The sequence below is a fragment of the Brienomyrus brachyistius genome, chromosome 21 (assembly GCF_023856365.1).
Source record: "Brienomyrus brachyistius isolate T26 chromosome 21, BBRACH_0.4, whole genome shotgun sequence".
Lineage (NCBI taxonomy): Eukaryota > Metazoa > Chordata > Actinopteri > Osteoglossiformes > Mormyridae > Brienomyrus > Brienomyrus brachyistius.
In genome coordinates, this window is record NC_064553.1 from 13,078,191 (window position 1) to 13,086,813 (window position 8,623).

The following is an 8,623-nucleotide window of genomic DNA, read 5'->3' on the forward strand; positions in this document are numbered from 1 at the left end:
AAACAGGAATTAAGTGAAATGCCTTCAGGCTTCTACACATGAGTAGTTTTAAAGGGAAGATTTATGCTCAAAGTTATACCCTCATTCTGCATCAGAGAATAAATGCTTGGTGATGAAGCCAACAGCAGAGGGACACAAGTTGACATACACAAAAAATGTTCTGAGGGCAGAAAGAAAAATGATTGGTTTGGGAGGGATAACCAATCAGATTGTAGAGGAAGTGGGTCCAAGCAATTAGAAGAGGCGGGACCAATCAACCTGATGTCTTGGCCCTACCTCCTCTAGTTGCTTGGGCCCACATCCTCTACAATCTGATTGGTTATCAATCTAAACAAATTATTATATTTTGTTTTGCCCTCATAGCATTTTTTGTGTAAGTAAAACTCGCACAAGTTCTCCAACGTGCCACTGCATAACAGCACTGAAGGTCCTACAGCCTGCTGATGATCAGCAGAGCCCAATGCAGCAGCACCCATAAGGCCAGAGGCGCAAATGCTAATCAAAGGCGGGTCTGAAAGCTTCAATCAAACAGTGACGCAATATGAGCAGCGCCGTGGCCTTGTGCTACTCGAGATCGATTACAAGATCGATTCTGTGCGTGTGGAGTTTTCATGTTCTCCTCCTACATCCAGTTTCCTCCGACAGTACAGAGATATGCTGTTTAGGTGGACTGACTATAAAATGTGTACAATATGCATGTACTGTGACGACATCCTACCTAGCATGTCTCCTGTCTTGTATTCTGAACTTCCTGCGAGAACTCACCAAAACCACGAGCTAGATGAGTGGTTATGGAATATGGACACATTGACAAATGTGTTTATTTTGTTTTCTTCACTCAGCATAATAACTTTGGCAAATAGATCGCATCATTACTATGAATAAAAACTGCCGATTGAGGGTTTCTGAGATGAAGGTGTCTCACTGGATTCCAGTGAATTGTAAACTGTCACTACTGTAAGCTGATCTGAGCACAGGGAGTTCAGGCTGATAGACAGCATCCCTCTCCCATACTGACCAGCCAAGTAAACAGAGGCAGATAGTTCAGGTCCAGAAAGTAAAAATCCAGACCAAGATTTTGTTTCAACCAACCAGTTGAGTTCTCTGTGACTGTGTTTATATATGTTTATATATGATTGAAAGAAAATCTTGGCCTGGATTTTTCCATTCTGGATCTGAACTGTCTGCCTCTGATTGAAGCAGCTATAGCTGCTGAGTGCCAGTCAAGGCTGCATTCCTCCCCTGAGAATCTGCCATCATGGGTCGTTAGGTCTAAATTTTCTACGCGATTTCTCAGCAAACTCCAGCGAGCTCAGCATCTGCCCCATGGAGACATACAACCTGGGGGCACGACGGGTTCATGGTGCTGAACGAAACAAACACCAGCGGCATACATATATACAGAGCCCTACGGTGCATAAAAAACATCTGTTAGCAGGCAGAAGGGAAAAAAACATCACATATAGGGCACCGTCCCGTGGCGAGAAGTGCAGAGGATAGAAGGAACCTCATTTAACTGCTTCCCATTTAAGACATTTAGATCTTAGGGCGCATAACACTATCCTTCGCAGTAGGATAAATCAGGCAATTTACCCTTATATTACTTATGTAGTACCCCCTCCCTCCTACTCACGCTGAAAAAGAGGATTCAAATTTCAGTCTCTTTGCCCCCCAAACTCCACTCGTGGGAGTTTTACTTACACAAAAATGTTCTGAGGAGAGAAGGAAAATTGATTGGTTCAGAGAGATAACCAATCACATTTTAGAGGAGGTGTGTCGAGGCAACTAGAGGAAGAAGGACCAACCAATCAGATGTCTTGGCCCTGCCTCCTCTAGTTACTTGGGCCCACCTGTTCTACAATGCGATTGGTTCTCTCTCTGAACCAATAATTTTTCCTTCTGCCCTCAGCGTAAGTAAAACTCCCATTAGCCCAAACTCCCTGTATCACTTAGTTCTGGCCTAAAATCAAACCAGCTTTCCCAGAGACAGACGGTCTGTCCAAAGGCATCAAAGACAACCGGAGAGCTGAAAGCGGCAGCCCAGCTGGGGTCAGACCTCCAGAAGCTCCAGTGCAGCACAGGCAGTCCTGAGGAGACACTGCTGACCAGCAGCCAAAAGCACTCTGTTCCAGGCTCATCACTTTACAGCAATTCATTTATCTATCTGTATTTCCACATAGGTGATGGTTAATCATAGTAGAGGATAGGAAAAAATGAAGACAATTCCATCTAAAAACGACGTGAAATCACCTAGCACTAGTGGAGTATTTCTGTATGGAAGTTCTGGTATGTAATATATCTTAAGAAGCATGGGAGAAAAAATATGCACTGAAGAAGGAGCATCGTTTTGTCTGACAATGGCCTGCATAACATTTGTATAAATACACTCTATGCAGTTAATGCAGTACCACTGTTCCCCACAGACAGGTCTAGTCTTCTTCTCCCTAAAACAACAGAGCTGAAATGGAGATAAAACACAGAAATGTCTTTTACAATTTTCCGGTTCCCGGTTTATGGGCTACACAGTAATATGCAGTGAAAGCATATTGAGAGCCTGATCCTTCTTCTTGCCACAAATGAAGGCTCATTTTCTCCCTGCATGGACTGACTCATTTAATGTACTAACAGGTACCGCGGGCTGGCAGGGAGAGCCGTCCACACACTGGCAGACAAACACATATCTGCACAGAGTACAGCATACACACACTCGCTGAAAAAAAATGTACCGCATACTACATAGTGATGGAGAAAATGTGCTTCGTGAAGACAGTGTAAGTGGAGGAAGCCTCATGAGTCATCAAGCGTGCTCATTGAGGTATTAAGAGATAAACACAACAGGGCAAACAGAACAAACAGCTCAACAAATAATGGGCTTTTATCACTGCGCAAAACAGCATGTGCTCCACTAAGTAATTAAGGAGTGCTACTTGGTGAGAGATGAACAGGACCAACCACTGAGAGCTGAGAGACAGTTCAGAGGAACAGGAGAGTCTCTACAAGGGGCAAGAAGAATATGTGAAATGTCACTGGAATCCTGAACTTCGAAAGGGATTCATTACATCTGATAAAGCACCTCACCTTTAAGATACAATTAGATTAGATACCTCTTCCTAAGGCATTCTTTTAGTAGCACAGTCACCTCACTAGCCTATAGGTTTCCATTGGCAACAAAGGCAGTTTAGGTGTCTCCTGACCTGCCTGTGAAGTTTCCATTTGTAACACACGTAGTTTAGGTGACTCCTGACCTGCCTGTAGGTTTCCATTGGCAACAAAGGCAGTTTAGGTGACTCCTGACCTGCCTGTAGGTTTCCATCGGTAACACAGGCAGTTTAGGTGTCTCCTGACCTGCCTGTGAAGTTTCCATTTGTAACACACGTAGTTTAGGTGACTCCTGACCTGCCTGTAGGTTTCCATCGGTAACACAGGCAGTTTAGGTGTCTCCTCATAAGACAGTCATTTTTTGCTGGTAGCATACACTCTGTTCCTATGAGCCATAAAACAAGTGTTTATTCAGTAGCTCTCTTGGGATCTGAGAGTCTTTGATCCAGCTGTCCAGTGCGCCATGTTCTGGTGGCCAAGAGCACTATGATGCCCTCGGTGTCAGTCTAAATAAAATCTGGGAAGCAGACATACGAGGGCAAAAGAAAATCTGTCTAGCATTTATTTACTGGGTCCTAATCCAGTATAAATACATACATTTGAGGAGAGATGTGCAACACGTAATTAAAACTGCATGAATATGGGCAAATGTAACATACATAAAATTGTAAGTATGTGAATCAAATTTGAACTTTTAGGTTCAAAACTGTCACTAAAAGAGATCACCATTCCTAAAACAGGATGGCAACAGAAATATACATTATTCATAATGTCATAAATATTTATAAATATTAAGTTATCCATAATTTTGAGTGCTCAGTCTCAAAAGCATGAATTAAACCGTCAACAAGGGACGGAGAATCACGGTGAATTCATCGCCCCATCTTAGTACGCAGAGCAAAAACACCATATGTCACACACATTGCGAATGATTTTATAAGTCAATTATCTGCAAAAACTTCAGACTATTTCTCATCAAGTTTAAACAGATGTAAATGAAAACGCTTCAGATAACTCAACCTAGCCTCGCTGCCACGAATACCGCCTTTCAGCTGCTGTGCTTGATTTGATTTGAGCATGCTTCTCTGTCACTGAACAATAAGCTGTTTGCACAATAACTCAGTACATACTGCATGTTGATAATACAATGGCCAGCACCCAAGGGCACATCCCATTGCACGTGGGAGGTGCTGTTAAGGGAAAACCCTACTGTCCGATACAATACAGGAGCTAGCCGTCAATGAGAGTCACTGACATTTTAATCTTCATGGTTTTAAAAGACACACAGACCAGTTAAAAATTATACATTCCAGCTTGAGTCCACCGAGAATCCCCCAAGTGATCAGCAGACTGCGAAGTAAACACTACCAAAGAACCAGAGCTGAGGAAATTTATAAAACAGGTGGCTGTGCTGTGACAACTCCCGCCTATTGTCCGGTATATGCAAAACACAGCACTAATATGTATGGGACACTCTAAGCACACACACTTCTTGACTTCGATAAGCAAGATAAAGAAGGTAAATGCAAGTCCCAAGACCCAATCCCAAGCTCTGCTGCTGGACCCCTGAGAGAGTTACAGGAACCATTATTATATCTCGTTGAATCAGTAGGACTGCACAACCAACTTAGGTAAGTGTCTTATATGATTAAATATAGTTTGTAAGGACAAGCTCAGCTTTAAAAGCTCCTGCTGGGAGTCTGACAGCCTGAGAGACCTGATTGCCTTTGAAATCAACATCCAAGTCAAACACCCTTGTGGTGAGTGACAGCCTGCAGGAGGAGGTCCCTCTAAATTCAGACGCAGACAGACAGTACGGCACACACTGGCAGGAAACGGCAGGTTGCTCCTCCACAGCGGGGCTACATTGCTGCACTTACGAGTCCCCCCACAGGTAGCTGCCACACCCCCCACACCCCCTCCCCCCGCCAAATCAGAGCCCATAAAACAAAAGGATGATTTCATCCACCATTCCCGTCGCTATGAACCTGGTGCTAGACTGCAGTGGGGAAGATAAGAAGAGGTCAGTACACCATCAGAAAAAAAAAGAGTACAGATTTATTCCTCTGCTTGTCACTGGGGTTGTACCCTCAAAGGCCTGCATAACAGTCCATATCTGTACCTTAAAAGGTACAATTACCTACAGCAGTAGGGTATAATTGGCAGACCATTAAGGGTACAACCCCAGTGACAAGCAAAGGAACAAATTGGTACTCTTATATTCTGCTGAAGTTCACCCCACGCCTGTGAGGGACGTAGCTCTTTCCATGTTGGACACAGACTCCCATATTCTCACCAACCGACTTGCCTCCTCCCTTATTGAGCCCATAAAGAACGATGCACTGACTGAGGGCTGTTACACGGATGGCAGGTTGCCAGCAAGTGGGCCGTCAACCTGCACACATCCAGACAGAATTAAACACGCTGAACCAAGCCTGCCCTTCTAACTGGATCATATACTCTCTGGAGGAGTGAACACCAGCCCTTGTTTTTTGGGTCTTTGGCTGAAGCCCCACTGGCGAGTGCAATTTAACAGTGAACCAGGAATTCTTGACCTAATATATAGCCTACCACTGTGCATAAGGAAACCTCCATCTCTTGTAAGTGGAGATTTCGGAGTTACACACAAACACACTCACTCACAAAGTAGGCGTGACAGCAGAGCTGTACAGATGTGATCTGTCAACCCATACTTATTTTCTGGCTCTATTATATAGCAAACCAGAGGCAATAAAGAGAACACCCCCCTCCTTCCCCCGGGGTATCCCTACTTTACTCCTAAATATGCCACTCCACTCACTCACTCCGCGTGTGACGAGCGCGTTAATATCGGAAGACACGCGCAGCTGAAAAGCAAGTATGCTGAAGACGCGGAGACCGCCTCGCGCTTACACGCGCTTGCATTGTCGTACAAAGCACGAGCGACCCTGACTCGAGAGATTCCCTGTTTGACGCAGGACGCGCGAATGTTACTGACAGGGCACCGTCATGGATGGAGAGCGCGCCTCCTCCATCACCACTCCGGAGTCAACGAAATCTCGCACTGCTCCTTCCAGATAGTTTAACCACGCGCCTGTATCGCCTCATCAATATTATTCCTCATAAACCTGCTCCTGATCTCACAGGTTTTGTAATAATCCACCTTTAGCTCGTCAACATAAACATATTTTTCGATTTAAAAAATACCTGATAATTTTCCTAGATAACCTTCTGGTTTATTTAAAAGACACATATGGAAGAAATCCTTCATCCAATTCTCAGAACACATCTTACCGAACACTTCAGTCAAAGCTACATTTCATTCATGGTTTTACAACTATCGTGCACGTATAATATTGAAAGCACAAGCTTGCACGGTAGAAAGGTGGCTAATCCCTGGCAAATATCTAGTATGAATATTTAGGTATGCCTGTTATTTATTACTGATGAAGTCGAATTTTAGGGAAAACCGCGTGCGCAGATAATGAAGGCAATGCCTTGATACATTTAAACTGTGCAATAAGATTAAAGTAGACCGTATTTTTTGCATATTTTTCCATACTTCGTAGCGTTTTATATATCCACATTTCAGGTTTGCGAATAAAAATTAGATACAAACGGAGACAGTTCGGTGTTCACTGAGCAATCGCGTCACTTTGCATTTTAAAAACTGGAGTACAATGGAAGTAATAACACCGGACAATTGTAGAATATAACTTTCAAGGATGTGTATATGCATTTATGATTTGGATAATAATAATAATAATAATAAAATGTAATAATTGCAATTAAAAATACAGAGAAATTTCGGACACACAGTGATGACAGAAAATATTTTTTAAAGAGAACAAGGAAAAGCTGGCTCTTATTTAAATTGCAATTAGGCTACCTGTTTCGGTGAAGGTCTGCAGCGCCGGGATCTATGGGTCCGAGCGTCCGGAAAATGAAGCGGTTCTCGTTTTAAGTGAAAGGTTGGTCTCCGGCGCAGGTGATCCTTTGCTGTTCTCTGATGCTTTCAATGCTGTGAGCCAGTAGAGGCGTACGATGCCGAGAGGTAGCAGTTTTAAAGGGTGGAGAAATAATGAGGAAGAATAAAATACAATGAAATAATACTTCTGTCCCAAAACACATTGACCGTAGGCGTTCAAGATCTCTCGTAGTAAGGAAACAGATCCGGAATTACCTGAGACATATCGGGGTTCCGCTCGGGCAGGATGCAGCCGACGGTGTTCCTCCCCACTCGCTGGAAACAGATTACGATGCTGAACAAAAGAGAGCGAACAAGAAACAGATTCACCAGAGGCTGGGGATCTAGTAGGTGCAAAGCGGGGTATGCGATTTTAGCAATATATGGCTTATGTTTTTGCTAATTATCTACTTCTTGCACGCAACGCACCGGCACGAGGGGATATATCAGTTAATTACAGTTAATCCTTTGTTTTACAGACGCTTTCACCTACGAATCCCGACTCAATGAATTTTGCATGGAGCCTACTTATTAAAATAAAATATGACCTTTTAGCTGTCTTTTTGACCTAACACGACGTTTATAAAGTGATACAGTTATTATGACGTATTAACTTGAGGAAAGGTGCCTTTCAAGTATTATAATTAACTCCCCATTAACATATAGACACTATTAATTTATGAACTTCTTATACTGTATACTGAAATAGCGTGTAATTTATGATGCGTAATTTAATCATGCGTATTTGCGTATAGTGTAAATATGACCACGGGCATAGTTAGAGATTAATGGATATGGGGGGCGAGTCTTTACAAAGGGGGGGGGGGGTCAATGGCAAACTATCCATGACTGAAGGCAATAAATATACATTTATTTGGGGGGGGGGCATTTTAGGGGGCTATAGGCCCCCTGAAATAGGCCTAACGACGCCCCTGACCATAATTTATATAAAGACCTATATAATTTATCACATTATAAGTAATCCAAAAAAAGCAAGTCTTAAAGGGCTTCAGAAACTAGTCACCCATTGAACACGTCTGCTTCTAGGTATAAGAATTTTTTAATATATCTTGGATGCTCCACGGCAACAACATGTCTTTTTCGTTGTTATTTATTTACGCGTTTAGGGATTAAGGATGAATTCATCAATTTATGTTGTTTACCTTTGCAACTGAAGACGGCTTTACATTAATTATTAATCCATCAACTGAGTTTTATTTCTGGTTTTCCACAAACCAGCCTCCCGCACTCGCTTCTCATGAGGGGAGACGCGCACCAGTTAGCCCAGCGTAACTACATTTCAGCTCCTTACAGGGACAAGCATTCGTATTTTAGTAATTAACCAAAAAGCGGTCAGATCAAGTGCCATTTATGGGAATGCTAGCAGAAACTGATGATACTTAACAGTGCTTATTTGAAACATGCTTCTACTTCAAGAATCTGTAGGCTGCACTGGATAAGAAATCAGCTAGCGAGTTCATAACAATAAACATTTAAGAGATCTAGGCTGACATCGCTTAATTCCTGCATTTTGTCTTTTTTAAGTAGTCATTTTGAATGCTGATAATCTGACCAAAC

The 8,623-nt window shown here is 42.8% G+C and overlaps 1 protein-coding gene across 1 annotated transcript in view; it reads right to left on the minus strand.

Annotated features, from left to right (window-relative positions):
- LOC125716510 (neurocan core protein-like) overlaps positions 1 to 7,553 on the minus strand; it is a 60,359-nt gene extending 52,806 nt beyond the window's left edge. The window contains exons 1-3 of the mRNA XM_048988896.1: positions 7,475 to 7,553; positions 7,262 to 7,340; positions 6,968 to 7,099 (exon numbers count right to left, since the gene is read on the minus strand). The gene's annotated coding sequence lies outside the window, so the exon portion shown is untranslated. The remainder of the gene's footprint in view (positions 1 to 6,967; positions 7,100 to 7,261; positions 7,341 to 7,474) is intronic.
- Between the last annotated feature and the right edge of the window lie 1,070 nt (positions 7,554 to 8,623).